Source organism: Urocampus carinirostris, chromosome 1 (genome assembly GCF_059441175.1).
Source record: "Urocampus carinirostris isolate Australia breed hairy pipefish chromosome 1, RoL_Ucar_1.0, whole genome shotgun sequence".
NCBI classification, from domain to species: Eukaryota; Metazoa; Chordata; class Actinopteri; order Syngnathiformes; family Syngnathidae; genus Urocampus; species Urocampus carinirostris.
Window position 1 is genome coordinate 72,817,559 of NC_142349.1, and position 25,256 is coordinate 72,842,814.

At 47.7% G+C, this 25,256-nt stretch overlaps 5 non-coding genes across 5 annotated transcripts; all 5 read right to left on the reverse strand.

Moving 5' to 3' along the window:
* Positions 1-3,042: 3,042 nt before the first annotated feature.
* On the reverse strand, positions 3,043-3,114 carry trnae-cuc (transfer RNA glutamic acid (anticodon CUC)). The gene has a single exon. It is a non-coding gene; the product is annotated as a tRNA-Glu (tRNA).
* Positions 3,115-7,354: 4,240 nt separating this feature from the next.
* Positions 7,355-7,426, reverse strand: trnae-cuc (transfer RNA glutamic acid (anticodon CUC)). The gene has a single exon. It is a non-coding gene; the product is annotated as a tRNA-Glu (tRNA).
* A 1,904-nt stretch (positions 7,427-9,330) lies between these two features.
* Positions 9,331-9,402, reverse strand: trnae-cuc (transfer RNA glutamic acid (anticodon CUC)). Its single transcript has one exon. It is a non-coding gene; the product is annotated as a tRNA-Glu (tRNA).
* Positions 9,403-14,590: 5,188 nt separating this feature from the next.
* On the reverse strand, positions 14,591-14,662 carry trnae-cuc (transfer RNA glutamic acid (anticodon CUC)). The gene has a single exon. It is a non-coding gene; the product is annotated as a tRNA-Glu (tRNA).
* A 6,740-nt stretch (positions 14,663-21,402) lies between these two features.
* On the reverse strand, positions 21,403-21,474 carry trnae-cuc (transfer RNA glutamic acid (anticodon CUC)). The gene has a single exon. It is a non-coding gene; the product is annotated as a tRNA-Glu (tRNA).
* Between the last annotated feature and the right edge of the window lie 3,782 nt (positions 21,475-25,256).

A 25,256-nucleotide genomic window follows, 5' to 3' on the forward strand; every position in this document is an offset into this window, starting at 1 on the left:
TCTGTCTGTCTGTCTGTCTGTCTGTCTGTCTGTCTGTCTGTCTGTCTGTCTGTCTGTCTGTCTGTCTGTCTGTCTGTCTGTCTGTCTGTCTGTCTGTCTGTCTGTCTGTCTGTCTGTCTGTCTGTCTGTCTGTCTGTCTGTCTGTCTGTCTGTCTGTCTGTCTGTCTGTCTGTCTGTCTGTCTGTCTGTCTGTCTGTCTGTCTGTCTGTCTGTCTGTCTGTCTGTCTGTCTGTCTGTCTGTCTGTCTGTCTGTCTGTCTGTCTGTCTGTCTGTCTGTCTGTCTGTCTGTCTGTCTGTCTGTCTGTCTGTCTGTCTGTCTGTCTGTCTGTCTGTCTGTCTGTCTGTCTGTCTGTCTGTCTGTCTGTCTGTCTGTCTGTCTGTCTGTCTGTCTGTCTGTCTGTCTGTCTGTCTGTCTGTCTGTCTGTCTGTCTGTCTGTCTGTCTGTCTGTCTGTCTGTCTGTCTGTCTGTCTGTCTGTCTGTCTGTCTGTCTGTCTGTCTGTCTGTCTGTCTGTCTGTCTGTCTGTCTGTCTGTCTGTCTGTCTGTCTGTCTGTCTGTCTGTCTGTCTGTCTGTCTGTCTGTCTGTCTGTCTGTCTGTCTGTCTGTCTGTCTGTCTGTCTGTCTGTCTGTCTGTCTGTCTGTCTGTCTGTCTGTCTGTCTGTCTGTCTGTCTGTCTGTCTGTCTGTCTGTCTGTCTGTCTGTCTGTCTGTCTGTCTGTCTGTCTGTCTGTCTGTCTGTCTGTCTGTCTGTCTGTCTGTCTGTCTGTCTGTCTGTCTGTCTGTCTGTCTGTCTGTCTGTCTGTCTGTCTGTCTGTCTGTCTGTCTGTCTGTCTGTCTGTCTGTCTGTCTGTCTGTCTGTCTGTCTGTCTGTCTGTCTGTCTGTCTGTCTGTCTGTCTGTCTGTCTGTCTGTCTGTCTGTCTGTCTGTCTGTCTGTCTGTCTGTCTGTCTGTCTGTCTGTCTGTCTGTCTGTCTGTCTGTCTGTCTGTCTGTCTGTCTGTCTGTCTGTCTGTCTGTCTGTCTGTCTGTCTGTCTGTCTGTCTGTCTGTCTGTCTGTCTGTCTGTCTGTCTGTCTGTCTGTCTGTCTGTCTGTCTGTCTGTCTGTCTGTCTGTCTGTCTGTCTGTCTGTCTGTCTGTCTGTCTGTCTGTCTGTCTGTCTGTCTGTCTGTCTGTCTGTCTGTCTGTCTGTCTGTCTGTCTGTCTGTCTGTCTGTCTGTCTGTCATAGTTTCCCTGACCGGGAATCAAACCCGGGCCACAGCAGTGAGAGTGCTGGATCCTAGCCACTAGACCACCAAGGACTTTACTAGAAAAAAGTTGACTGTCGTCAAATCCATTTTATAAAAGGAACCTCTTTCAATGCTTTCTCCGATAAAAAAATTTCTGTCTTTCCGTCTATTATAATAGACCTGACCGGGAATCGAACCCGGGCCACAGCAGTGAGAGTGCTGGATCCTAGCCACTAGACCACCAAGGACTTTACTAGAAAAAAAGTTGACTGTCGGAAAACCCATTCTAGAAAAAGGAACCTCTTTCAATGTTCATTCCAATTCCTCAAGAGGAATTTTCTATCTGCGTGTAACAGTTTCCCTGACCTGGAATCGAACCCAGGCCACAGCAGTGAAAGTGCTGAATCCTAGCCACTAGACCACCAAGGACTTTACTAGAAAAAAAGTTGACTGTCGTCAAATCCATTCTATAAAAGGAACCTCTTTCAATGCTTTCTCCAATAAGAATTTTCTGTCTTTCCGTCTATAATAATAGACCTGACCTGGAATCGAACCCAGGCCACAGCAGTGAAAGTGCTGGATCCTAGCCACTAGACCACCAAGGACTTTACTAGAAAAAAAGTTGACTGTCGGAAAACCCATTCTAGAAAAAGGAACCTCTTTCAATGCTTTCTCCAATAAGAATTTTCTGTCTTTCCGTCTATTATAATAGACCTGACCGGGAATCGAACCCGGGCCACAGCAGTGAGAGTGCTGGATCCTAGCCACTAGTCCATCAGGGAATGAACAGGAAAAAAGTTGACTGTCGGAAAACCCATTCTAGAAAAAGGAACATCTTTCAATTTTCTTTCCAATTCCTCAAGAGGAATTTTCTATCTGCGTGTAACAGTTTTCCTGACCTGGAATCGAACCCAGGCCACAGCAGTGAAAGTGCTGGATCCTAGCCACTAGACCACCAAGGACTTTACTAGAAAAAAAGTTGACTGTCGTCAAATCCATTCTATAAAAGGAACCTCTTTCAATGCTTTCTCCAATAAGAATTGTCCGTCCGTCCGTCCGTCCGTCCGTCCGTCCGTCCGTCCGTCCGTCCGTCCGTCCGTCCGTCCGTCCGTCCGTCCGTCCGTCCGTCCGTCCGTCCGTCCGTCCGTCCGTCCGTCCGTCCGTCCGTCCGTCCGTCCGTCCGTCCGTCCGTCCGTCCGTCCGTCCGTCCGTCCGTCCGTCCGTCCGTCCGTCCGTCCGTCCGTCCGTCCGTCCGTCCGTCCGTCCGTCCGTCCGTCCGTCCGTCCGTCCGTCCGTCCGTCCGTCCGTCCGTCCGTCCGTCCGTCCGTCCGTCCGTCCGTCCGTCCGTCCGTCCGTCCGTCCGTCCGTCCGTCGGAAAACCCATTCTAGAAAAAGGAACATCTTTCAATTTTCTTTCCAATTCCTCAAGAGGAATTTTCTATCTGCGTGTAACAGTTTTCCTGACCTGGAATCGAACCCAGGCCACAGCAGTGAAAGTGCTGGATCCTAGCCACTAGACCACCAAGGACTTTACTAGAAAAAAAGTTGACTGTCGTCAAATCCATTCTATAAAAGGAACCTCTTTCAATGCTTTCTCCAATAAGAATTTTCTGTCTTTCCGTCTATTATAATAGACCTGACCGGGAATCGAACCCGGGCCACAGCAGTGAGAGTGGATCCTAGCCACTAGACCACCAAGGACTTTACTAGAAAAAAAGTTGACTGTCGGAAAACCCATTCTAGAAAAAGGAACATCTTTCCAATTCCTCAAGAGGAATTGTCTGTCTGTCTGTCTGTCTGTCTGTCTGTCTGTCATAGTTTCCCTGACCGGGAATCGAACCCGGGCCACAGCAGTGAGAGTGCTGGATCCTAGCCACTAGACCACCAAGGACTTTACTAGAAAAAAAGTTGACTGTCGTCAAATCCATTCTATAAAAGGAACCTCTTTCAATGCTTTCTCCAATAAGAATTTTCTGTCTTTCCGACTATTATAATAGACCTGACCGGCAATCGAACCCGGGCCACAGCAGTGAGAGTGCTGGATCCTAGCCACTAGTCCATCAGGGAATGAACAGGAAAAAAGTTGACTGTCGGAAAACCCATTCTAGAAAAAGGAACATCTTTCAATTTTCTTTCCAATTCCTCAAGAGGAATTTTCTATCTGCGTGTAACAGTTTCCCTGACCTGGAATCGAACCCGGGCCACAGCAGTGAAAGTGCTGGATCTTAGCCACTAGACCACCAAGGACTTTACTAGAAAAAAAGTTGACTGTCGTCAAATCCATTCTATAAAAAGAACCTCTTTCAATGCTTTCTCCAATAAGAATTGTCTGTCTGTCGTCCGTCCGTCCGTCCGTCCGTCCGTCCGTCCGTCCGTCCGTCCGTCCGTCCGTCCGTCCGTCCGTCCGTCCGTCCGTCCGTCCGTCCGTCCGTCCGTCCGTCCGTCCGTCCGTCCGTCCGTCCGTCCGTCCGTCCGTCCGTCCGTCCGTCCGTCCGTCCGTCCGTCCGTCTGTCTGTCATAGTTTCCCTGACCGGGAATCAAACCCGGGCCACAGCAGTGAGAGTGCTGGATCCTAGCCACTAGACCACCAAGGACTTTACTAGAAAAAAGTTGACTGTCGTCAAATCCATTTTATAAAAGGAACCTCTTTCAATGCTTTCTCCAATAAGAATTGTCTGTCTGTCTGTCTGTCTGTCTGTCTGTCTGTCTGTCTGTCTGTCTGTCTGTCTGTCTGTCTGTCTGTCTGTCTGTCTGTCTGTCTGTCTGTCTGTCTGTCTGTCTGTCTGTCTGTCTGTCTGTCTGTCTGTCTGTCTGTCTGTCTGTCTGTCTGTCTGTCATAGTTTCCCTGACCGGGAATCAAACCCGGGCCACAGCAGTGAGAGTGCTGGATCCTAGCCACTAGACCACCAAGGACTTTACTAGAAAAAAGTTGACTGTCGTCAAATCCATTTTATAAAAGGAACCTCTTTCAATGCTTTCTCCGATAAAAAAATTTCTGTCTTTCCGTCTATTATAATAGACCTGACCGGGAATCGAACCCGGGCCACAGCAGTGAGAGTGCTGGATCCTAGCCACTAGTCCATCAGGGAATGAACAGGAAAAAAGTTGACTGTCGGAAAACCCATTCTAGAAAAAGGAACATCTTTCAATTTTCTTTCCAATTCCTCAAGAGGAATTTTCTATCTGCGTGTAACAGTTTTCCTGACCTGGAATCGAACCCAGGCCACAGCAGTGAAAGTGCTGGATCCTAGCCACTAGACCACCAAGGACTTTACTAGAAAAAAAGTTGACTGTCGTCAAATCCATTCTATAAAAGGAACCTCTTTCAATGCTTTCTCCAATAAGAATTGTCTGTCTGTCTGTCTGTCCGTCCGTCCGTCCGTCCGTCCGTCCGTCCGTCCGTCCGTCCGTCCGTCCGTCCGTCCGTCCGTCCGTCCGTCCGTCCGTCCGTCCGTCCGTCCGTCCGTCCGTCCGTCCGTCCGTCCGTCCGTCCGTCCGTCCGTCCGTCCGTCCGTCCGTCCGTCCGTCCGTCCGTCCGTCCGTCCGTCCGTCCGTCCGTCCGTCCGTCCGTCCGTCCGTCCGTCCGTCCGTCCGTCTGTCTGTCTGTCTGTCATAGTTTCCCTGACCGGGAATCAAACCCGGGCCACAGCAGTGAGAGTGCTGGATCCTAGCCACTAGACCACCAAGGACTTTACTAGAAAAAAGTTGACTGTCGTCAAATCCATTTTATAAAAGGAACCTCTTTCAATGCTTTCTCCGATAAAAAAAATTCTGTCTTTCCGTCTATTATAATAGACCTGACCGGGAATCGAACCCGGGCCACAGCAGTGAGAGTGCTGGATCCTAGCCACTAGACCACCAAGGACTTTACTAGAAAAAAAGTTGACTGTCGGAAAACCCATTCTAGAAAAAGGAACCTCTTTCAATGTTCATTCCAATTCCTCAAGAGGAATTTTCTATCTGCGTGTAACAGTTTCCCTGACCTGGAATCGAACCCAGGCCACAGCAGTGAAAGTGCTGAATCCTAGCCACTAGACCACCAAGGACTTTACTAGAAAAAAAGTTGACTGTCGTCAAATCCATTCTATAAAAGGAACCTCTTTCAATGCTTTCTCCAATAAGAATTTTCTGTCTTTCCGTCTATAATAATAGACCTGACCTGGAATCGAACCCAGGCCACAGCAGTGAAAGTGCTGGATCCTAGCCACTAGACCACCAAGGACTTTACTAGAAAAAAAGTTGACTGTCGGAAAACCCATTCTAGAAAAAGGAACCTCTTTCAATGCTTTCTCCAATAAGAATTTTCTGTCTTTCCGTCTATTATAATAGACCTGACCGGGAATCGAACCCGGGCCACAGCAGTGAGAGTGCTGGATCCTAGCCACTAGTCCATCAGGGAATGAACAGGAAAAAAGTTGACTGTCGGAAAACCCATTCTAGAAAAAGGAACATCTTTCAATTTTCTTTCCAATTCCTCAAGAGGAATTTTCTATCTGCGTGTAACAGTTTTCCTGACCTGGAATCGAACCCAGGCCACAGCAGTGAAAGTGCTGGATCCTAGCCACTAGACCACCAAGGACTTTACTAGGAAAAAAGTTGACTGTCGTCAAATCCATTCTATAAAAGGAACCTCTTTCAATGCTTTCTCCAATAAGAATTGTCTGTCTGTCTGTCTGTCTGTCTGTCTGTCTGTCTGTCTGTCTGTCTGTCTGTCTGTCTGTCTGTCTGTCTGTCTGTCTGTCTGTCTGTCTGTCTGTCTGTCTGTCTGTCTGTCTGTCTGTCTGTCTGTCTGTCTGTCTGTCTGTCTGTCTGTCTGTCTGTCTGTCTGTCTGTCTGTCTGTCTGTCTGTCTGTCTGTCTGTCTGTCTGTCTGTCTGTCTGTCTGTCTGTCTGTCTGTCTGTCTGTCTGTCTGTCTGTCTGTCTGTCTGTCTGTCTGTCTGTCTGTCTGTCATAGTTTCCCTGACCGGGAATCAAACCCGGGCCACAGCAGTGAGAGTGCTGGATCCTAGCCACTAGACCACCAAGGACTTTACTAGAAAAAAGTTGACTGTCGTCAAATCCATTTTATAAAAGGAACCTCTTTCAATGCTTTCTCCGATAAAAAAATTTCTGTCTTTCCGTCTATTATAATAGACCTGACCGGGAATCGAACCCGGGCCACAGCAGTGAGAGTGCTGGATCCTAGCCACTAGTCCATCAGGGAATGAACAGGAAAAAAGTTGACTGTCGGAAAACCCATTCTAGAAAAAGGAACATCTTTCAATTTTCTTTCCAATTCCTCAAGAGGAATTTTCTATCTGCGTGTAACAGTTTTCCTGACCTGGAATCGAACCCAGGCCACAGCAGTGAAAGTGCTGGATCCTAGCCACTAGACCACCAAGGACTTTACTAGAAAAAAAGTTGACTGTCGTCAAATCCATTCTATAAAAGGAACCTCTTTCAATGCTTTCTCCAATAAGAATTGTCTGTCTGTCTGTCTGTCCGTCCGTCCGTCCGTCCGTCCGTCCGTCCGTCCGTCCGTCCGTCCGTCCGTCCGTCCGTCCGTCCGTCCGTCCGTCCGTCCGTCCGTCCGTCCGTCCGTCCGTCCGTCCGTCCGTCCGTCCGTCCGTCCGTCCGTCCGTCCGTCCGTCCGTCCGTCCGTCCGTCCGTCCGTCCGTCCGTCCGTCCGTCCGTCCGTCCGTCGGAAAACCCATTCTAGAAAAAGGAACATCTTTCAATTTTCTTTCCAATTCCTCAAGAGGAATTTTCTATCTGCGTGTAACAGTTTTCCTGACCTGGAATCGAACCCAGGCCACAGCAGTGAAAGTGCTGGATCCTAGCCACTAGACCACCAAGGACTTTACTAGAAAAAAAGTTGACTGTCGTCAAATCCATTCTATAAAAGGAACCTCTTTCAATGCTTTCTCCAATAAGAATTTTCTGTCTTTCCGTCTATTATAATAGACCTGACCGGGAATCGAACCCGGGCCACAGCAGTGAGAGTGCTGGATCCTAGCCACTAGACCACCAAGGACTTTACTAGAAAAAAAGTTGACTGTCGGAAAACCCATTCTAGAAAAAGGAACATCTTTCCAATTCCTCAAGAGGAATTGTCTGTCTGTCTGTCTGTCTGTCTGTCTGTCTGTCATAGTTTCCCTGACCGGGAATCGAACCCGGGCCACAGCAGTGAGAGTGCTGGATCCTAGCCACTAGACCACCAAGGACTTTACTAGAAAAAAAGTTGACTGTCGTCAAATCCATTCTATAAAAGGAACCTCTTTCAATGCTTTCTCCAATAAGAATTTTCTGTCTTTCCGACTATTATAATAGACCTGACCGGCAATCGAACCCGGGCCACAGCAGTGAGAGTGCTGGATCCTAGCCACTAGTCCATCAGGGAATGAACAGGAAAAAAGTTGACTGTCGGAAAACCCATTCTAGAAAAAGGAACATCTTTCAATTTTCTTTCCAATTCCTCAAGAGGAATTTTCTATCTGCGTGTAACAGTTTCCCTGACCTGGAATCGAACCCGGGCCACAGCAGTGAAAGTGCTGGATCTTAGCCACTAGACCACCAAGGACTTTACTAGAAAAAAAGTTGACTGTCGTCAAATCCATTCTATAAAAAGAACCTCTTTCAATGCTTTCTCCAATAAGAATTGTCTGTCTGTCTGTCCGTCCGTCCGTCCGTCCGTCCGTCCGTCCGTCCGTCCGTCCGTCCGTCCGTCCGTCCGTCCGTCCGTCCGTCCGTCCGTCCGTCCGTCCGTCCGTCCGTCCGTCCGTCCGTCCGTCCGTCCGTCCGTCCGTCCGTCCGTCCGTCCGTCCGTCCGTCCGTCCGTCCGTCCGTCCGTCCGTCTGTCTGTCTGTCATAGTTTCCCTGACCGGGAATCAAACCCGGGCCACAGCAGTGAGAGTGCTGGATCCTAGCCACTAGACCACCAAGGACTTTACTAGAAAAAAGTTGACTGTCGTCAAATCCATTTTATAAAAGGAACCTCTTTCAATGCTTTCTCCGATAAAAAAATTTCTGTCTTTCCGTCTATTATAATAGACCTGACCGGGAATCGAACCCGGGCCACAGCAGTGAGAGTGCTGGATCCTAGCCACTAGACCACCAAGGACTTTACTAGAAAAAAAGTTGACTGTCGGAAAACCCATTCTAGAAAAAGGAACCTCTTTCAATGTTCATTCCAATTCCTCAAGAGGAATTTTCTATCTGCGTGTAACAGTTTCCCTGACCTGGAATCGAACCCAGGCCACAGCAGTGAAAGTGCTGAATCCTAGCCACTAGACCACCAAGGACTTTACTAGAAAAAAAGTTGACTGTCGTCAAATCCATTCTATAAAAGGAACCTCTTTCAATGCTTTCTCCAATAAGAATTTTCTGTCTTTCCGTCTATAATAATAGACCTGACCTGGAATCGAACCCAGGCCACAGCAGTGAAAGTGCTGGATCCTAGCCACTAGACCACCAAGGACTTTACTAGAAAAAAAGTTGACTGTCGGAAAACCCATTCTAGAAAAAGGAACCTCTTTCAATGCTTTCTCCAATAAGAATTTTCTGTCTTTCCGTCTATTATAATAGACCTGACCGGGAATCGAACCCGGGCCACAGCAGTGAGAGTGCTGGATCCTAGCCACTAGTCCATCAGGGAATGAACAGGAAAAAAGTTGACTGTCGGAAAACCCATTCTAGAAAAAGGAACATCTTTCAATTTTCTTTCCAATTCCTCAAGAGGAATTTTCTATCTGCGTGTAACAGTTTTCCTGACCTGGAATCGAACCCAGGCCACAGCAGTGAAAGTGCTGGATCCTAGCCACTAGACCACCAAGGACTTTACTAGAAAAAAAGTTGACTGTCGTCAAATCCATTCTATAAAAGGAACCTCTTTCAATGCTTTCTCCAATAAGAATTTTCTGTCTTTCCGTCTATTATAATAGACCTGACCGGGAATCGAACCCGGGCCACAGCAGTGAGAGTGCTGGATCCTAGCCACTAGACCACCAAGGACTTTACTAGAAAAAAAGTTGACTGTCGGAAAACCCATTCTAGAAAAAGGAACATCTTTCCAATTCCTCAAGAGGAATTGTCTGTCTGTCTGTCTGTCTGTCTGTCTGTCTGTCATAGTTTCCCTGACCGGGAATCGAACCCGGGCCACAGCAGTGAGAGTGCTGGATCCTAGCCACTAGACCACCAAGGACTTTACTAGAAAAAAAGTTGACTGTCGTCAAATCCATTCTATAAAAGGAACCTCTTTCAATGCTTTCTCCAATAAGAATTTTCTGTCTTTCCGACTATTATAATAGACCTGACCGGCAATCGAACCCGGGCCACAGCAGTGAGAGTGCTGGATCCTAGCCACTAGTCCATCAGGGAATGAACAGGAAAAAAGTTGACTGTCGGAAAACCCATTCTAGAAAAAGGAACATCTTTCAATTTTCTTTCCAATTCCTCAAGAGGAATTTTCTATCTGCGTGTAACAGTTTCCCTGACCTGGAATCGAACCCGGGCCACAGCAGTGAAAGTGCTGGATCTTAGCCACTAGACCACCAAGGACTTTACTAGAAAAAAAGTTGACTGTCGTCAAATCCATTCTATAAAAAGAACCTCTTTCAATGCTTTCTCCAATAAGAATTGTCTGTCTGTCTGTCTGTCCGTCCGTCCGTCCGTCCGTCCGTCCGTCCGTCCGTCCGTCCGTCCGTCCGTCCGTCCGTCCGTCCGTCCGTCCGTCCGTCCGTCCGTCCGTCCGTCCGTCCGTCCGTCCGTCCGTCCGTCCGTCCGTCCGTCCGTCCGTCCGTCCGTCCGTCCGTCCGTCCGTCCGTCCGTCCGTCCGTCCGTCCGTCCGTCCGTCCGTCCGTCCGTCCGTCCGTCTGTCTGTCTGTCATAGTTTCCCTGACCGGGAATCAAACCCGGGCCACAGCAGTGAGAGTGCTGGATCCTAGCCACTAGACCACCAAGGACTTTACTAGAAAAAAGTTGACTGTCGTCAAATCCATTTTATAAAAGGAACCTCTTTCAATGCTTTCTCCGATAAAAAAATTTCTGTCTTTCCGTCTATTATAATAGACCTGACCGGGAATCGAACCCGGGCCACAGCAGTGAGAGTGCTGGATCCTAGCCACTAGACCACCAAGGACTTTACTAGAAAAAAAGTTGACTGTCGGAAAACCCATTCTAGAAAAAGGAACCTCTTTCAATGTTCATTCCAATTCCTCAAGAGGAATTTTCTATCTGCGTGTAACAGTTTCCCTGACCTGGAATCGAACCCAGGCCACAGCAGTGAAAGTGCTGAATCCTAGCCACTAGACCACCAAGGACTTTACTAGAAAAAAAGTTGACTGTCGTCAAATCCATTCTATAAAAGGAACCTCTTTCAATGCTTTCTCCAATAAGAATTTTCTGTCTTTCCGTCTATAATAATAGACCTGACCTGGAATCGAACCCAGGCCACAGCAGTGAAAGTGCTGGATCCTAGCCACTAGACCACCAAGGACTTTACTAGAAAAAAAGTTGACTGTCGGAAAACCCATTCTAGAAAAAGGAACCTCTTTCAATGCTTTCTCCAATAAGAATTTTCTGTCTTTCCGTCTATTATAATAGACCTGACCGGGAATCGAACCCGGGCCACAGCAGTGAGAGTGCTGGATCCTAGCCACTAGTCCATCAGGGAATGAACAGGAAAAAAGTTGACTGTCGGAAAACCCATTCTAGAAAAAGGAACATCTTTCAATTTTCTTTCCAATTCCTCAAGAGGAATTTTCTATCTGCGTGTAACAGTTTTCCTGACCTGGAATCGAACCCAGGCCACAGCAGTGAAAGTGCTGGATCCTAGCCACTAGACCACCAAGGACTTTACTAGAAAAAAAGTTGACTGTCGTCAAATCCATTCTATAAAAGGAACCTCTTTCAATGCTTTCTCCAATAAGAATTGTCTGTCTGTCTGTCTGTCTGTCTGTCTGTCTGTCTGTCTGTCTGTCTGTCTGTCTGTCTGTCTGTCTGTCTGTCTGTCTGTCTGTCTGTCTGTCTGTCTGTCTGTCTGTCTGTCTGTCTGTCTGTCTGTCTGTCTGTCTGTCTGTCTGTCTGTCTGTCTGTCTGTCTGTCTGTCTGTCTGTCTGTCTGTCTGTCTGTCTGTCTGTCTGTCTGTCTGTCTGTCTGTCTGTCTGTCTGTCTGTCTGTCTGTCTGTCTGTCTGTCTGTCTGTCTGTCTGTCTGTCTGTCTGTCTGTCTGTCTGTCTGTCTGTCTGTCTGTCTGTCTGTCTGTCTGTCTGTCTGTCTGTCTGTCTGTCTGTCTGTCTGTCTGTCTGTCTGTCTGTCTGTCTGTCTGTCTGTCTGTCTGTCATAGTTTCCCTGACCGGGAATCAAACCCGGGCCACAGCAGTGAGAGTGCTGGATCCTAGCCACTAGACCACCAAGGACTTTACTAGAAAAAAGTTGACTGTCGTCAAATCCATTTTATAAAAGGAACCTCTTTCAATGCTTTCTCCGATAAAAAAATTTCTGTCTTTCCGTCTATTATAATAGACCTGACCGGGAATCGAACCCGGGCCACAGCAGTGAGAGTGCTGGATCCTAGCCACTAGACCACCAAGGACTTTACTAGAAAAAAAGTTGACTGTCGGAAAACCCATTCTAGAAAAAGGAACCTCTTTCAATGTTCATTCCAATTCCTCAAGAGGAATTTTCTATCTGCGTGTAACAGTTTCCCTGACTCCCTGACCTGGAATCGAACCCAGGCCACAGCAGTGAAAGTGCTGAATCCTAGCCACTAGACCACCAAGGACTTTACTAGAAAAAAAGTTGACTGTCGTCAAATCCATTCTATAAAAGGAACCTCTTTCAATGCTTTCTCCAATAAGAATTTTCTGTCTTTCCGTCTATAATAATAGACCTGACCTGGAATCGAACCCAGGCCACAGCAGTGAAAGTGCTGGATCCTAGCCACTAGACCACCAAGGACTTTACTAGAAAAAAAGTTGACTGTCGGAAAACCCATTCTAGAAAAAGGAACCTCTTTCAATGCTTTCTCCAATAAGAATTTTCTGTCTTTCCGTCTATTATAATAGACCTGACCGGGAATCGAACCCGGGCCACAGCAGTGAGAGTGCTGGATCCTAGCCACTAGTCCATCAGGGAATGAACAGGAAAAAAGTTGACTGTCGGAAAACCCATTCTAGAAAAAGGAACATCTTTCAATTTTCTTTCCAATTCCTCAAGAGGAATTTTCTATCTGCGTGTAACAGTTTTCCTGACCTGGAATCGAACCCAGGCCACAGCAGTGAAAGTGCTGGATCCTAGCCACTAGACCACCAAGGACTTTACTAGAAAAAAAGTTGACTGTCGTCAAATCCATTCTATAAAAGGAACCTCTTTCAATGCTTTCTCCAATAAGAATTGTCTGTCTGTCTGTCTGTCTGTCTGTCTGTCTGTCTGTCTGTCTGTCTGTCTGTCTGTCTGTCTGTCTGTCTGTCTGTCTGTCTGTCTGTCTGTCTGTCTGTCTGTCTGTCTGTCTGTCTGTCTGTCTGTCTGTCTGTCTGTCTGTCTGTCTGTCTGTCTGTCTGTCTGTCTGTCTGTCTGTCTGTCTGTCTGTCTGTCTGTCTGTCTGTCTGTCTGTCTGTCTGTCTGTCTGTCTGTCTGTCTGTCTGTCTGTCTGTCTGTCTGTCTGTCTGTCTGTCTGTCTGTCTGTCTGTCTGTCTGTCTGTCTGTCTGTCTGTCTGTCTGTCTGTCTGTCTGTCTGTCTGTCTGTCTGTCTGTCTGTCTGTCTGTCTGTCTGTCTGTCTGTCTGTCTGTCTGTCTGTCTGTCTGTCTGTCTGTCTGTCTGTCTGTCTGTCTGTCTGTCTGTCTGTCTGTCTGTCTGTCTGTCTGTCTGTCTGTCTGTCTGTCTGTCTGTCTGTCTGTCTGTCTGTCTGTCTGTCTGTCTGTCTGTCTGTCTGTCTGTCTGTCTGTCTGTCTGTCTGTCTGTCTGTCTGTCTGTCTGTCTGTCTGTCTGTCTGTCTGTCTGTCTGTCTGTCTGTCTGTCTGTCTGTCTGTCTGTCTGTCTGTCTGTCTGTCTGTCTGTCTGTCTGTCTGTCTGTCTGTCTGTCTGTCTGTCTGTCTGTCTGTCTGTCTGTCTGTCTGTCTGTCTGTCTGTCATAGTTTCCCTGACCGGGAATCAAACCCGGGCCACAGCAGTGAGAGTGCTGGATCCTAGCCACTAGACCACCAAGGACTTTACTAGAAAAAAGTTGACTGTCGTCAAATCCATTTTATAAAAGGAACCTCTTTCAATGCTTTCTCCGATAAAAAAATTTCTGTCTTTCCGTCTATTATAATAGACCTGACCGGGAATCGAACCCGGGCCACAGCAGTGAGAGTGCTGGATCCTAGCCACTAGTCCATCAGGGAATGAACAGGAAAAAAGTTGACTGTCGGAAAACCCATTCTAGAAAAAGGAACATCTTTCAATTTTCTTTCCAATTCCTCAAGAGGAATTTTCTATCTGCGTGTAACAGTTTTCCTGACCTGGAATCGAACCCAGGCCACAGCAGTGAAAGTGCTGGATCCTAGCCACTAGACCACCAAGGACTTTACTAGAAAAAAAGTTGACTGTCGTCAAATCCATTCTATAAAAGGAACCTCTTTCAATGCTTTCTCCAATAAGAATTGTCTGTCCGTCCGTCCGTCCGTCCGTCCGTCCGTCCGTCCGTCCGTCCGTCCGTCCGTCCGTCCGTCCGTCCGTCCGTCCGTCCGTCCGTCCGTCCGTCCGTCCGTCCGTCCGTCCGTCCGTCCGTCCGTCCGTCCGTCCGTCCGTCCGTCCGTCCGTCCGTCCGTCCGTCCGTCCGTCCGTCCGTCCGTCCGTCCGTCCGTCCGTCCGTCCGTCCGTCCGTCCGTCCGTCCGTCCGTCCGTCCGTCCGTCCGTCCGTCCGTCCGTCCGTCCGTCCGTCCGTCCGTCCGTCCGTCCGTCGGAAAACCCATTCTAGAAAAAGGAACATCTTTCAATTTTCTTTCCAATTCCTCAAGAGGAATTTTCTATCTGCGTGTAACAGTTTTCCTGACCTGGAATCGAACCCAGGCCACAGCAGTGAAAGTGCTGGATCCTAGCCACTAGACCACCAAGGACTTTACTAGAAAAAAAGTTGACTGTCGTCAAATCCATTCTATAAAAGGAACCTCTTTCAATGCTTTCTCCAATAAGAATTTTCTGTCTTTCCGTCTATTATAATAGACCTGACCGGGAATCGAACCCGGGCCACAGCAGTGAGAGTGCTGGATCCTAGCCACTAGACCACCAAGGACTTTACTAGAAAAAAAGTTGACTGTCGGAAAACCCATTCTAGAAAAAGGAACATCTTTCCAATTCCTCAAGAGGAATTGTCTGTCTGTCTGTCTGTCTGTCTGTCTGTCTGTCATAGTTTCCCTGACCGGGAATCGAACCCGGGCCACAGCAGTGAGAGTGCTGGATCCTAGCCACTAGACCACCAAGGACTTTACTAGAAAAAAAGTTGACTGTCGTCAAATCCATTCTATAAAAGGAACCTCTTTCAATGCTTTCTCCAATAAGAATTTTCTGTCTTTCCGACTATTATAATAGACCTGACCGGCAATCGAACCCGGGCCACAGCAGTGAGAGTGCTGGATCCTAGCCACTAGTCCATCAGGGAATGAACAGGAAAAAAGTTGACTGTCGGAAAACCCATTCTAGAAAAAGGAACATCTTTCAATTTTCTTTCCAATTCCTCAAGAGGAATTTTCTATCTGCGTGTAACAGTTTCCCTGACCTGGAATCGAACCCGGGCCACAGCAGTGAAAGTGCTGGATCTTAGCCACTAGACCACCAAGGACTTTACTAGAAAAAAAGTTGACTGTCGTCAAATCCATTCTATAAAAAGAACCTCTTTCAATGCTTTCTCCAATAAGAATTGTCTGTCTGTCTGTCCGTCCGTCCGTCCGTCCGTCCGTCCGTCCGTCCGTCCGTCCGTCCGTCCGTCCGTCCGTCCGTCCGTCCGTCCGTCCGTCCGTCCGTCCGTCCGTCCGTCCGTCCGTCCGTCCGTCCGTCCGTCCGTCCGTCCGTCCGTCCGTCCGTCCGTCCGTCCGTCCGTCCGTCCGTCCGTCCGTCCGTCCGTCCGTCCGTCCGTCCGTCCGTCCGTCCGTCCGTCCGTCCGTCCGTCCGTCTGTCTGTCATAGTTTCCCTGACCGGGAATCAAACCCGGGCCACAGCAGTGAGAGTGCTGGATCCTAGCCACTAGACCACCAAGGACTTTACTAGAAAAAAGTTGACTGTCGTCAAATCCATTTTATAAAAGGAACCTCTTTCAATGCTTTCTCCGATAAAAAAATTTCTGTCTTTCCGTCTATTATAATAGACCTGACCGGGAATCGAACCCGGGCCACAGCAGTGAGAGTGCTGGATCCTAGCCACTAGACCACCAAGGACTTTACTAGAAAAAAAGTTGACTGTCGGAAAACCCATTCTAGAAAAAGGAACCTCTTTCAATGTTCATTCCAATTCCTCAAGAGGAATTTTCTATCTGCGTGTAACAGTTTCCCTGACCTGGAATCGAACCCAGGCCACAGCAGTGAAAGTGCTGACACTAGACCACCAAGGACTTTACTAGAAAAAAAGTTGACTGTCGTCAAATCCATTCTATAAAAGGAACCTCTTTCAATGCTTTCTCCAATAAGAATTTTCTGTCTTTCCGTCTATAATAATAGACCTGACCTGGAATCGAACCCAGGCCACAGCAGTGAAAGTGCTGGATCCTAGCCACTAGACCACCAAGGACTTTACTAGAAAAAAAGTTGACTGTCGGAAAACCCATTCTAGAAAAAGGAACCTCTTTCAATGCTTTCTCCAATAAGAATTTTCTGTCTTTCCGTCTATTATAATAGACCTGACCGGGAATCGAACCCGGGCCACAGCAGTGAGAGTGCTGGATCCTAGCCACTAGTCCATCAGGGAATGAACAGGAAAAAAGTTGACTGTCGGAAAACCCATTCTAGAAAAAGGAACATCTTTCAATTTTCTTTCCAATTCCTCAAGAGGAATTTTCTATCTGCGTGTAACAGTTTTCCTGACCTGGAATCGAACCCAGGCCACAGCAGTGAAAGTGCTGGATCCTAGCCACTAGACCACCAAGGACTTTACTAGAAAAAAAGTTGACTGTCGTCAAATCCATTCTATAAAAGGAACCTCTTTCAATGCTTTCTCCAATAAGAATTGTCTGTCTGTCTGTCTGTCTGTCTGTCTGTCTGTCTGTCTGTCTGTCTGTCTGTCTGTCTGTCTGTCTGTCTGTCTGTCTGTCTGTCTGTCTGTCTGTCTGTCTGTCTGTCTGTCTGTCTGTCTGTCTGTCTGTCTGTCTGTCTGTCTGTCTGTCTGTCTGTCTGTCTGTCTGTCTGTCTGTCTGTCTGTCTGTCTGTCTGTCTGTCTGTCTGTCTGTCTGTCTGTCTGTCTGTCTGTCTGTCTGTCTGTCTGTCTGTCTGTCTGTCTGTCTGTCTGTCTGTCTGTCTGTCTGTCTGTCTGTCTGTCTGTCTGTCTGTCTGTCTGTCTGTCTGTCTGTCTGTCTGTCTGTCTGTCTGTCTGTCTGTCTGTCTGTCTGTCTGTCTGTCTGTCTGTCTGTCTGTCTGTCTGTCTGTCTGTCTGTCTGTCTGTCTGTCTGTCTGTCTGTCTGTCTGTCTGTCTGTCTGTCTGTCTGTCTGTCTGTCTGTCTGTCTGTCTGTCTGTCTGTCTGTCTGTCTGTCTGTCTGTCTGTCTGTCTGTCTGTCTGTCTGTCTGTCTGTCTGTCTGTCTGTCTGTCTGTCTGTCTGTCTGTCTGTCTGTCTGTCTGTCTGTCTGTCTGTCTGTCTGTCTGTCTGTCTGTCTGTCTGTCTGTCTGTCTGTCTGTCTGTCTGTCTGTCTGTCTGTCTGTCTGTCTGTCTGTCTGTCTGTCTGTCTGTCTGTCTGTCTGTCTGTCTGTCTGTCTGTCTGTCTGTCTGTCTGTCTGTCTGTCTGTCTGTCTGTCTGTCTGTCTGTCTGTCTGTCTGTCTGTCTGTCTGTCTGTCTGTCTGTCTGTCTGTCTGTCTGTCTGTCTGTCTGTCTGTCTGTCTGTCTGTCTGTCTGTCTGTCTGTCTGTCTGTCTGTCTGTCTGTCTGTCTGTCTGTCTGTCTGTCTGTCTGTCTGTCTGTCTGTCTGTCTGTCTGTCTGTCTGTCTGTCTGTCTGTCTGTCTGTCTGTCTGTCTGTCTGTCTGTCTGTCTGTCTGTCTGTCTGTCTGTCTGTCTGTCTGTCTGTCTGTCTGTCTGTCTGTCTGTCTGTCTGTCTGTCTGTCTGTCTGTCTGTCTGTCTGTCTGTCTGTCTGTCTGTCTGTCTGTCTGTCTGTCTGTCTGTCTGTCTGTCTGTCTGTCTGTCTGTCTGTCTGTCTGTCTGTCTGTCTGTCTGTCTGTCTGTCTGTCTGTCTGTCTGTCTGTCTGTCTGTCTGTCTGTCTGTCTGTCTGTCTGTCTGTCTGTCTGTCTGTCTGTCTGTCTGTCTGTCTGTCTGTCTGTCTGTCTGTCTGTCTGTCTGTCTGTCTGTCTGTCTGTCTGTCTGTCTGTCTGTCTGTCTGTCTGTCTGTCTGTCTGTCTGTCTGTCTGTCTGTCTGTCTGTCTGTCTGTCTGTCTGTCTGTCTGTCTGTCTGTCTGTCTGTCTGTCTGTCTGTCTGTCTGTCTGTCTGTCTGTCTGTCTGTCTGTCTGTCTGTCTGTCTGTCTGTCTGTCTGTCTGTCTGTCTGTCTGTCATAGTTTCCCTGACCGGGAATCAAACCCGGGCCACAGCAGTGAGAGTGCTGGATCCTAGCCACTAGACCACCAAGGACTTTACTAGAAAAAAGTTGACTGTCGTCAAATCCATTTTATAAAAGGAACCTCTTTCAATGCTTTCTCCGATAAAAAAATTTCTGTCTTTCCGTCTATTATAATAGACCTGACCGGGAATCGAACCCGGGCCACAGCAGTGAGAGTGCTGGATCCTAGCCACTAGTCCATCAGGGAATGAACAGGAAAAAAGTTGACTGTCGGAAAACCCATTCTAGAAAAAGGAACATCTTTCAATTTTCTTTCCAATTCCTCAAGAGGAATTTTCTATCTGCGTGTAACAGTTTTCCTGACCTGGAATCGAACCCAGGCCACAGCAGTGAAAGTGCTGGATCCTAGCCACTAGACCACCAAGGACTTTACTAGAAAAAAAGTTGACTGTCGTCAAATCCATTCTATAAAAGGAACCTCTTTCAATGCTTTCTCCAATAAGAATTGTCTGTCTGTCTGTCTGTCTGTCCGTCCGTCCGTCCGTCCGTCCGTCCGTCCGTCCGTCCGTCCGTCCGTCCGTCCGTCCGTCCGTCCGTCCGTCCGTCCGTCCGTCCGTCCGTCCGTCCGTCCGTCCGTCCGTCCGTCCGTCCGTCCGTCCGTCCGTCCGTCCGTCCGTCCGTCCGTCCGTCCGTCCGTCCGTCCGTCCGTCCGTCCGTCCGTCCGTCCGTCCGTCCGTCCGTCCGTCCGTCCGTCCGTCTGTCTGTCTGTCTGTCATAGTTTCCCTGACCGGGAATCAAACCCGGGCCACAGCAGTGAGAGTGCTGGATCCTAGCCACTAGACCACCAAGGACTTTACTAGAAAAAAGTTGACTGTCGTCAAATCCATTTTATAAAAGGAACCTCTTTCAATGCTTTCTCCGATAAAAAAAATTCTGTCTTTCCGTCTATTATAATAGACCTGACCGGGAATCGAACCCGGGCCACAGCAGTGAGAGTGCTGGATCCTAGCCACTAGACCACCAAGGACTTTACTAGAAAAAAAGTTGACTGTCGGAAAACCCATTCTAGAAAAAGGAACCTCTTTCAATGTTCATTCCAATTCCTCAAGAGGAATTTTCTATCTGCGTGTAACAGTTTCCCTGACCTGGAATCGAACCCAGGCCACAGCAGTGAAAGTGCTGAATCCTAGCCACTAGACCACCAAGGACTTTACTAGAAAAAAAGTTGACTGTCGTCAAATCCATTCTATAAAAGGAACCTCTTTCAATGCTTTCTCCAATAAGAATTTTCTGTCTTTCCGTCTATAATAATAGACCTGACCTGGAATCGAACCCAGGCCACAGCAGTGAAAGTGCTGGATCCTAGCCACTAGACCACCAAGGACTTTACTAGAAAAAAAGTTGACTGTCGGAAAACCCATTCTAGAAAAAGGAACCTCTTTCAATGCTTTCTCCAATAAGAATTTTCTGTCTTTCCGTCTATTATAATAGACCTGACCGGGAATCGAACCCGGGCCACAGCAGTGAGAGTGCTGGATCCTAGCCACTAGTCCATCAGGGAATGAACAGGAAAAAAGTTGACTGTCGGAAAACCCATTCTAGAAAAAGGAACATCTTTCAATTTTCTTTCCAATTCCTCAAGAGGAATTTTCTATCTGCGTGTAACAGTTTTCCTGACCTGGAATCGAACCCAGGCCACAGCAGTGAAAGTGCTGGATCCTAGCCACTAGACCACCAAGGACTTTACTAGGAAAAAAGTTGACTGTCGTCAAATCCATTCTATAAAAGGAACCTCTTTCAATGCTTTCTCCAATAAGAATTGTCTGTCTGTCTGTCTGTCTGTCTGTCTGTCTGTCTGTCTGTCTGTCTGTCTGTCTGTCTGTCTGTCTGTCTGTCTGTCTGTCTGTCTGTCTGTCTGTCTGTCTGTCTGTCTGTCTGTCTGTCTGTCTGTCTGTCTGTCTGTCTGTCTGTCTGTCTGTCTGTCTGTCTGTCTGTCTGTCTGTCTGTCTGTCTGTCTGTCTGTCTGTCTGTCTGTCTGTCTGTCTGTCTGTCTGTCTGTCTGTCTGTCTGTCTGTCTGTCTGTCTGTCTGTCTGTCTGTCTGTCTGTCTGTCTGTCTGTCTGTCTGTCTGTCTGTCTGTCTGTCTGTCTGTCTGTCTGTCTGTCTGTCTGTCTGTCTGTCTGTCTGTCTGTCTGTCTGTCATAGTTTCCCTGACCGGGAATCAAACCCGGGCCACAGCAGTGAGAGTGCTGGATCCTAGCCACTAGACCACCAAGGACTTTACTAGAAAAAAGTTGACTGTCGTCAAATCCATTTTATAAAAGGAACCTCTTTCAATGCTTTCTCCGATAAAAAAATTTCTGTCTTTCCGTCTATTATAATAGACCTGACCGGGAATCGAACCCGGGCCACAGCAGTGAGAGTGCTGGATCCTAGCCACTAGTCCATCAGGGAATGAACAGGAAAAAAGTTGACTGTCGGAAAACCCATTCTAGAAAAAGGAACATCTTTCAATTTTCTTTCCAATTCCTCAAGAGGAATTTTCTATCTGCGTGTAACAGTTTTCCTGACCTGGAATCGAACCCAGGCCACAGCAGTGAAAGTGCTGGATCCTAGCCACTAGACCACCAAGGACTTTACTAGAAAAAAAGTTGACTGTCGTCAAATCCATTCTATAAAAGGAACCTCTTTCAATGCTTTCTCCAATAAGAATTGTCTGTCTGTCCGTCCGTCCGTCCGTCCGTCCGTCCGTCCGTCCGTCCGTCCGTCCGTCCGTCCGTCCGTCCGTCCGTCCGTCCGTCCGTCCGTCCGTCCGTCCGTCCGTCCGTCCGTCCGTCCGTCCGTCCGTCCGTCCGTCCGTCCGTCCGTCCGTCCGTCCGTCCGTCCGTCCGTCCGTCCGTCCGTCCGTCCGTCCGTCCGTCCGTCCGTCCGTCCGTCCGTCCGTCCGTCCGTCCGTCCGTCCGTCCGTCCGTCCGTCCGTCCGTCCGTCCGTCCGTCCGTCGGAAAACCCATTCTAGAAAAAGGAACATCTTTCAATTTTCTTTCCAATTCCTCAAGAGGAATTTTTTCCAATTCCTCAAGAGGAATTTTCTATCTGCGTGTAACAGTTTTCCTGACCTGGAATCGAACCCAGGCCACAGCAGTGAAAGTGCTGGATCCTAGCCACTAGACCACCAAGGACTTTACTAGAAAAAAAGTTGACTGTCGTCAAATCCAATCTATAAAAGGAACCTCTTTCAATGCTTTCTCCAATAAGAATTTTCTGTCTTTCCGTCTATTATAATAGACCTGACCGGGAATCGAACCCGGGCCACAGCAGTGAGAGTGCTGGATCCTAGCCACTAGACCACCAAGGACTTTACTAGAAAAAAAGTTGACTGTCGGAAAACCCATTCTAGAAAAAGGAACATCTTTCCAATTCCTCAAGAGGAATTGTCTGTCTGTCTGTCTGTCTGTCTGTCTGTCTGTCATAGTTTCCCTGACCGGGAATCGAACCCGGGCCACAGCAGTGAGAGTGCTGGATCCTAGCCACTAGACCACCAAGGACTTTACTAGAAAAAAAGTTGACTGTCGTCAAATCCATTCTATAAAAGGAACCTCTTTCAATGCTTTCTCCAATAAGAATTTTCTGTCTTTCCGACTATTATAATAGACCTGACCGGCAATCGAACCCGGGCCACAGCAGTGAGAGTGCTGGATCCTAGCCACTAGTCCATCAGGGAATGAACAGGAAAAAAGTTGACTGTCGGAAAACCCATTCTAGAAAAAGGAACATCTTTCAATTTTCTTTCCAATTCCTCAAGAGGAATTTTCTATCTGCGTGTAACAGTTTCCCTGACCTGGAATCGAACCCGGGCCACAGCAGTGAAAGTGCTGGATCTTAGCCACTAGACCACCAAGGACTTTACTAGAAAAAAAGTTGACTGTCGTCAAATCCATTCTATAAAAAGAACCTCTTTCAATGCTTTCTCCAATAAGAATTGTCTGTCTGTCTGTCTGTCCGTCCGTCCGTCCGTCCGTCCGTCCGTCCGTCCGTCCGTCCGTCCGTCCGTCCGTCCGTCCGTCCGTCCGTCCGTCCGTCCGTCCGTCCGTCCGTCCGTCCGTCCGTCCGTCCGTCCGTCCGTCCGTCCGTCCGTCCGTCCGTCTGTCTGTCTGTCATAGTTTCCCTGACCGGGAATCAAACCCGGGCCACAGCAGTGAGAGTGCTGGATCCTAGCCACTAGACCACCAAGGACTTTACTAGAAAAAAGTTGACTGTCGTCAAATCCATTTTATAAAAGGAACCTCTTTCAATGCTTTCTCCGATAAAAAAATTTCTGTCTTTCCGTCTATTATAATAGACCTGACCGGGAATCGAACCCGGGCCACAGCAGTGAGAGTGCTGGATCCTAGCCACTAGACCACCAAGGACTTTACTAGAAAAAAAGTTGACTGTCGGAAAACCCATTCTAGAAAAAGGAACCTCTTTCAATGTTCATTCCAATTCCTCAAGAGGAATTTTCTATCTGCGTGTAACAGTTTCCCTGACCTGGAATCGAACCCAGGCCACAGCAGTGAAAGTGCTGAATCCTAGCCACTAGACCACCAAGGACTTTACTAGAAAAAAAGTTGACTGTCGTCAAATCCATTCTATAAAAGGAACCTCTTTCAATGCTTTCTCCAATAAGAATTTTCTGTCTTTCCGTCTATAATAATAGACCTGACCTGGAATCGAACCCAGGCCACAGCAGTGAAAGTGCTGGATCCTAGCCACTAGACCACCAAGGACTTTACTAGAAAAAAAGTTGACTGTCGGAAAACCCATTCTAGAAAAAGGAACCTCTTTCAATGCTTTCTCCAATAAGAATTTTCTGTCTTTCCGTCTATTATAATAGACCTGACCGGGAATCGAACCCGGGCCACAGCAGTGAGAGTGCTGGATCCTAGCCACTAGTCCATGGAACATCTTTCAATTTTCTTTCCAATCATTCTAGAAAAAGGAACATCTTTCAATTTTCTTTCCAATTCCTCAAGAGGAATTTTCTATCTGCGTGTAACAGTTTTCCTGACCTGGAATCGAACCCAGGCCACAGCAGTGAAAGTGCTGGATCCTAGCCACTAGACCACCAAGGACTTTACTAGAAAAAAAGTTGACTGTCGTCAAATCCATTCTATAAAAGGAACCTCTTTCAATGCTTTCTCCAATAAGAATTGTCTGTCTGTCTGTCTGTCTGTCTGTCTGTCTGTCTGTCTGTCTGTCTGTCTGTCTGTCTGTCTGTCTGTCTGTCTGTCTGTCTGTCTGTCTGTCTGTCTGTCTGTCTGTCTGTCTGTCTGTCTGTCTGTCTGTCTGTCTGTCTGTCTGTCTGTCTGTCTGTCTGTCTGTCTGTCTGTCTGTCTGTCTGTCTGTCTGTCTGTCTGTCTGTCTGTCTGTCTGTCTGTCTGTCTGTCTGTCTGTCTGTCTGTCTGTCTGTCTGTCTGTCTGTCTGTCTGTCTGTCTGTCTGTCTGTCTGTCTGTCTGTCTGTCTGTCTGTCTGTCTGTCTGTCTGTCTGTCTGTCTGTCTGTCTGTCTGTCTGTCTGTCTGTCTGTCTGTCTGTCTGTCTGTCTGTCTGTCTGTCTGTCTGTCTGTCTGTCTGTCTGTCTGTCTGTCTGTCTGTCTGTCTGTCTGTCTGTCTGTCTGTCTGTCTGTCTGTCTGTCTGTCTGTCTGTCTGTCTGTCTGTCTGTCTGTCTGTCTGTCTGTCTGTCTGTCTGTCTGTCTGTCTGTCTGTCTGTCTGTCTGTCTGTCTGTCTGTCTGTCTGTCTGTCTGTCTGTCTGTCTGTCTGTCTGTCTGTCTGTCTGTCTGTCTGTCTGTCTGTCTGTCTGTCTGTCTGTCTGTCTGTCTGTCTGTCTGTCTGTCTGTCTGTCTGTCTGTCTGTCTGTCTGTCTGTCTGTCTGTCTGTCTGTCTGTCTGTCTGTCTGTCTGTCTGTCTGTCTGTCTGTCTGTCTGTCTGTCTGTCTGTCTGTCTGTCTGTCTGTCTGTCTGTCTGTCTGTCTGTCTGTCTGTCTGTCTGTCTGTCTGTCTGTCTGTCTGTCTGTCTGTCTGTCTGTCTGTCTGTCTGTCTGTCTGTCTGTCTGTCTGTCTGTCTGTCTGTCTGTCTGTCTGTCTGTCTGTCTGTCTGTCTGTCTGTCTGTCTGTCTGTCTGTCTGTCTGTCTGTCTGTCTGTCTGTCTGTCTGTCTGTCTGTCTGTCTGTCTGTCTGTCTGTCTGTCTGTCTGTCTGTCTGTCTGTCTGTCTGTCTGTCTGTCTGTCTGTCTGTCTGTCTGTCTGTCTGTCTGTCTGTCTGTCTGTCTGTCTGTCTGTCTGTCTGTCTGTCTGTCTGTCTGTCTGTCTGTCTGTCTGTCTGTCTGTCTGTCTGTCTGTCTGTCTGTCTGTCTGTCTGTCTGTCTGTCTGTCTGTCTGTCTGTCTGTCTGTCTGTCTGTCTGTCATAGTTTCCCTGACCGGGAATCAAACCCGGGCCACAGCAGTGAGAGTGCTGGATCCTAGCCACTAGACCACCAAGGACTTTACTAGAAAAAAGTTGACTGTCGTCAAATCCATTTTATAAAAGGAACCTCTTTCAATGCTTTCTCCGATAAAAAAATTTCTGTCTTTCCGTCTATTATAATAGACCTGACCGGGAATCGAACCCGGGCCACAGCAGTGAGAGTGCTGGATCCTAGCCACTAGACCACCAAGGACTTTACTAGAAAAAAAGTTGACTGTCGGAAAACCCATTCTAGAAAAAGGAACCTCTTTCAATGTTCATTCCAATTCCTCAAGAGGAATTTTCTATCTGCGTGTAACAGTTTCCCTGACCTGGAATCGAACCCAGGCCACAGCAGTGAAAGTGCTGAATCCTAGCCACTAGACCACCAAGGACTTTACTAGAAAAAAAGTTGACTGTCGTCAAATCCATTCTATAAAAGGAACCTCTTTCAATGCTTTCTCCAATAAGAATTTTCTGTCTTTCCGTCTATAATAATAGACCTGACCTGGAATCGAACCCAGGCCACAGCAGTGAAAGTGCTGGATCCTAGCCACTAGACCACCAAGGACTTTACTAGAAAAAAAGTTGACTGTCGGAAAACCCATTCTAGAAAAAGGAACCTCTTTCAATGCTTTCTCCAATAAGAATTTTCTGTCTTTCCGTCTATTATAATAGACCTGACCGGGAATCGAACCCGGGCCACAGCAGTGAGAGTGCTGGATCCTAGCCACTAGTCCATCAGGGAATGAACAGGAAAAAAGTTGACTGTCGGAAAACCCATTCTAGAAAAAGGAACATCTTTCAATTTTCTTTCCAATTCCTCAAGAGGAATTTTCTATCTGC